Source organism: Austrofundulus limnaeus, unplaced genomic scaffold (assembly GCF_001266775.1).
Source record: "Austrofundulus limnaeus strain Quisiro unplaced genomic scaffold, Austrofundulus_limnaeus-1.0 Scaffold8, whole genome shotgun sequence".
NCBI lineage: Eukaryota > Metazoa > Chordata > Actinopteri > Cyprinodontiformes > Rivulidae > Austrofundulus > Austrofundulus limnaeus.
In genome coordinates this window covers 2,262,679-2,267,926 of record NW_013952410.1, presented here as the reverse complement: position 1 = coordinate 2,267,926, position 5,248 = coordinate 2,262,679, and the positions used below count along the sequence as shown (strand labels likewise).

Below are 5,248 nucleotides of genomic sequence, written 5' to 3'. Positions count from 1 at the left end.
GAATATACCATGCTGTTTTGAATGCCTAAGATGAATTTAAAGCTTTATTATCTGAATTTCTACAATAATAACTAAAAAAGTACAACTTTGTAAGGAAACGTTTTGGGAGTAATTGTCGAGTGCATTTTTCCGATCATTAAAGCTATTTTAGCTTCCAAAAATCATGTTTTCTTTTTAAGACTGCAATAATAAATTCAGTTTTTTCATTATTATTATTGGTTTTTGATGCAATTAAACTATCCAAGTTTAACTGTCTTACATAAACATTGTTTTCTATACATTTGGTTCAGTTTTCATTATCACCTTCACAGTTATTGCAATTACACTTGAAATTGTTTATACTTCATCTCAGTTTTTGTTGTTGTTGTGTGTTTAAATTTTGTTGGTAAATTATGAATGTGGCAGCCAATACTTATTTTGTGATTTTCTTTAAAAAATAAAGGTTTTGTGTAAAACTGTGTCCCTTCTTGAAACCTATCATGTCAGAATATAAATTTCCAAAGCTAAAGGACGATTCAATAAGTCAGCAGCGCCATCTGCTGGACACAATAAGTACTACTCATTAGAGGAACTCAAGAATTTGGTTCACTGCACTTTGTGTGTTGACTGTTTTCATCAGCATGTGAGAGATATAAATAAAAAGTGTATTTCTGTTTGTGTGTATTTCTTGGTATGTGGGAGGAAACCCAAGTGTGCATGGGGGAGAACGTGTACACTTCACCCGGAGAGGCCACAGGCCAGGAGGTGACATCTCCAAACACTGAGCCACCATTTTTTCTTAAATAACTAATATTTTCTTTTCTTTTTCTAAATCCATMAAGGTCAGACAAAGTAGGCATTACTTGGAGTTTGGTAACGTCAGTTCAAAYTGACCCAAAAACAGGACCTTGGAACTGATTGGGTGATGCACCAGGTGTTGTYAATTCCAAATGAGCAACCAAGGTGGTAAGAGGACGAAAGCCAGAGCTGATCATTTTCAGTGTGTGGAAGAGCTCAGCTCATGGGTCAGTCAAACAAACACAGCAAAGGTAGGATAAACTGAATGAGAATTGTGACATCCAAGGTTCTTATAGCACTGAATTAAATCAACTTTATTGTAGCACATATAAAAACTTTTGTTTGGCTGAAGTGCTGCACACAATACAAATAGTAAAATAAAACATGGAACACAAAATCATAAGAACAAAACGATGAAAAACAAAAACATGAACCATAATGTCARTGCTTACTGTTTGCTCACTGCTAACTGTTGATGAAACTCTTGATGCTCACTCACTGCCGTTGGCAGTTTCTTTGATTGTTGGCAAACAGTTTGCATCACCAACACCTACTGGAAGGAATTATAAACTCAAACAATGCTCCAAAAAAACCCCACTAAACAAAACAAATCCTCATTCTTTTAGTCAAGAGTATCTGTTTCAATACAGTATCAGATATTGAATTTCCCTGTAACTATTTTAACCTGTTTCCTGCTGTTGCTGCTCCTTGTGCTTTATGGGGAATCAATCAATCAAATCAGTTTTACATCATAAAAACACAAAAAGTACAAAGTCATTGAACACACAGTTACCATTTGAAGCATTACRGTTTGTCAAGTGCCATTGTAACACATCAAAATGTTASATTTATAATATCCCTACTGGTACAGGTCTAAATGATGCTTGGTTGACTTGCGTATGTGTCCATATTCATATTGATTTCTTGAACCTAATCAAAATTTGAAYACTCTTACTTCTAGACTCTTGTAATAGATTTGAAACATTAAATGTTTAAGCTTTCTGAATTCCTCCACCATGCAACTTCACTCACAACACTGTTCAGTTTCCTGTTGTTGCCTTATCTGCTGTATGTCCCTCAGCCCCAAAGTGTGCTGGTGTCCACAGTAATGTCCAAACCCATCGTCTGTCTTCTGAATGATGGCTGTGTTTCTAATCAAATATCTGCGCTGCGTTCTGAATGGCTGTGCTGTACGGGTGCTAAAACCTGGAATCTGAACAAACTGTTGTTTTTAATGGTCCTACTTCTATCGACCACTGCTAATAATGCTAACATTTCCTCAGCGTGTACTGACAAATTGATTGTAATTTGTCCAAATCTATCTGAAATTCTAGTATTTATATTCCTGTACTGTGTATGAATTTAAAAATGAAACTTTTTTCATCAAGTTAAATTTAGTTTTTCAGTCAGTAGTATTTTACTGGTATTGGTACTATTGGATTTATGTTGCTTACTTGAACTTCTTCCACATTCTGATAAATCCCCCCTCCCAAAGCTTCTTGTTTCCCTCTTTACCTTTGCCCAACATGACTTTAAAATATGTAATGATGGGCTATCTGGATTATTTGCTTGTAAATCAATCCAGTAATTTATTATGAGCTGTGTTCTTAATTCCAAAGGTATTTTTCTTGTCTCCGTTTCAAACGTTGCTGTGGTTGTTCTGAATGTTCCAGTACAGATACTCAGTGCTTATATTGTCAAGTATTTCCCAGATGAGTGTTTGCTGCTGATCCATACACTATATACTGCCATAAACTAGATTTGACTTACCGGTAATCCATTCTTTATATACTCTCTTCATTGCTGTTCTTTCTGCGCCGCATTTGTTTCCTGTCAAACTTCTCAATATTTCAGATTTTGTTTATGTACATTTATCAATTTTCTGGATTTTTTTTCCAATCTAATCATATTCCTAAAACTACTTCTTTAAAACATTTTCAGTTGTATCTTCTGTTGTGACTTCTTTGACGGTTTGCAAACAATTTGGTACTTCACTGCCAACTTCTGGTAGGAAGTGTGAATTGAAACGATGCTCAAAAAACTGAATTCTTTCAAACAAGTGTGTCTGTTTCAATTTAAAAATGATAATAATAATAATAATAATAATGGAATCTAATTTTTTTTTCCTAATTAACTTCCACAGCTGCCATCTGTATTCTGAATGATGGCTGTATTTTGTCAATCAAATGTCTGTTCTGCTTTCTGAATGGTTGTGGTGTAAAAGTTTTAGGTGCTAAACTTCAATCTGAACAAACTGTTGTTTTTAATGTTTCTATTACTTCTATCCACTGTMCTGCAAATGCTAATTTCCCAGGTGTATACTGACAAATTGTTTGTAATTTGTTTTCATTTTAGCTGAAATGTGTGTGCATAACCTTTTTTGCYATTCCTATTCTGTGTATTGATTTAAAATAATCCCTTTTTCCTTATGTTTTTTAATCTGCTTTTGCAGTCAATAGTATCCATATTATATATTTGTACTGTTTTGAACTTATCTTATGCTTACTTGAACTTTTCCCCTTTCTCATTGATAACCCTCCCAAAGCTGCTTCTTTTATTTAATATATATATATATCTAATGTTGTATGATCTGGATTGTTTTACTCTAAATTAATCCAGTAACCATTTTTTCTTTATACTAAGGGCATTTGTCTCAACTACAACTTAATGCTGCTGTTGTGGTGGTTTCTTAGCGTTTTGTGTGTGGGAATGTGTTTTATTTTATTCTACTGATCTATACACTATACTAACACAAACCTATATTTGGACTTTTTAATCCTTGTATACAGTATATTCTCATTAATAGTTCTGTCTGCTCCCAATGTGTTTCCTGTACAAAACATCTCGTACCATTTAAGATCTTATACTCCTAACCCGTTCGATTTCATGATTCATGCAACTTTTATTAATTTGTTTTTTTCTGTTTTTTTTTTTTGTATTTTTTTTACTTCTATATTTCTGTTGCTTTCTTCCTTCCTGCTGTTACATCAGAAAATTCTACTACCAATGGGAGAAGCACAGAAATAAAATGAATGCATCCTGGTAGAAAAGAACCAGGCCATTTGTCATGTTTCAGCAGTAGCTGATTTTGAAATTCATTAATGTGACAATACTGGGGGAAAAATATAACTTCTGAAAGTGCAAAGACGTGCTTTCTAATTTATCTTTTTGTCAGTTTGGTGCATCTTGTGAAAATCAGTATGTTGTGAAGACCCAACCACTAGGGGTCCACCTTYACTTTATTTTCCAGGTAGACAGAGTGATTAATGGTACGGTACACACCTGGAACCAGTGTGTTGTTTATCAAAACTAGCTGCTGTTGGTTCATCACTTTTACATCTCAGATTGATCAATTGATTTATTGTTTGCAAATTTGTTCTCCAGCATTCATACTAATGTACTGACCAATGGGGCACTTTTGCTTTTTTAATAAATGATATAAWTTGTCTCATTGTACGGTTTGGAGCCATGTTTTAATGGCCATAACTGTTAAAGGAGATAAAACATGGTTCCTTCCCCGTGTTCAGGTAAAGGTTTTATTGGCTCATGTTCAGAACTGCAGCTTGTTTTGAATCATTCATTTTGCATGACAATGCGTTTTAAAAAGATTCTGCTGAACACAATCTGACAGGTGGGGTTCGTTTCTTCATTCTAGATTTTGTCATTAAACTTCAAGACAAATGAAGCACAGAAAAAAGTGAAATCTTCTTTCCTTACTTCACTTACAGTAAAACACAAGTCCTGCCAAACGCACATTCATGAGCTCCAAGTAAAACGACCGATTCCAACTCTGCCCCAGAATAAAACAAAGATGACTCCAGCACGTCATCACCATCTGCTGGTGAAAAAAAAACTTGGAACAATGTAATGAGTGGTGGAAAAGATTAATTTTTTTTTTTTTATTTTTTAATGCATATGAGTGTGATTACAGGAAGGTTCGTCATGTTTTACAGCTTGAATGTGATCCTAAAAGATGGTAAAACTAAAAAGGTAGGAATGCTGCAGCTGGATGTCCTCACACTCCAAATATATTTAAAAAAATGTTGTGGAGCTCTGCAAGCTGAGGTAGGTTTTCAAAACAACCTTAAAAATCAGCGTGTCGTATCGTAAAGCTGTTGTGTTTTCTGCAAACAGCTGAACACTTGATCTGAGAATTCGGGCTTTTTTTCACAGGGCTGGTTTTAAACGAGGTAAGGGGGTTAATTTATTTATTTCCAATAAGGTAAGTGTTTTTATTTATTTTTTTATTTATTTTTACATTTTTGACTAAAAATTGTATCAGTTTCTTAAACATCACAAACTCGGCCTGCCAATGGAAACTACCAGTTTGACCTCCACCTCGATTTGTTTAGTCGTTACGGGTGACAATTCAAGTTTGGTTTTTGCCTCCCAGTTGGAGTCGTCTAAAACAGTGGTTCCCAAAGTTGGGGTCGGGACCCAAAGTGGGGTCCTGAAACATCAAGGTGGGGTC

At 34.7% G+C, this 5,248-nt stretch overlaps 1 protein-coding gene across 1 annotated transcript in view; it reads left to right on the top strand.

The window, feature by feature from the left end:
- The first annotated feature begins 973 nt into the window (after positions 1–973).
- Positions 974–5,248, top strand: part of vtg3 (vitellogenin 3, phosvitinless) — a 16,120-nt gene continuing 11,845 nt past the window's right edge. Inside the window, exon 1 of the mRNA XM_014034754.1 lies at positions 974–1,028. The gene's annotated coding sequence lies outside the window, so the exon portion shown is untranslated. The remainder of the gene's footprint in view (positions 1,029–5,248) is intronic.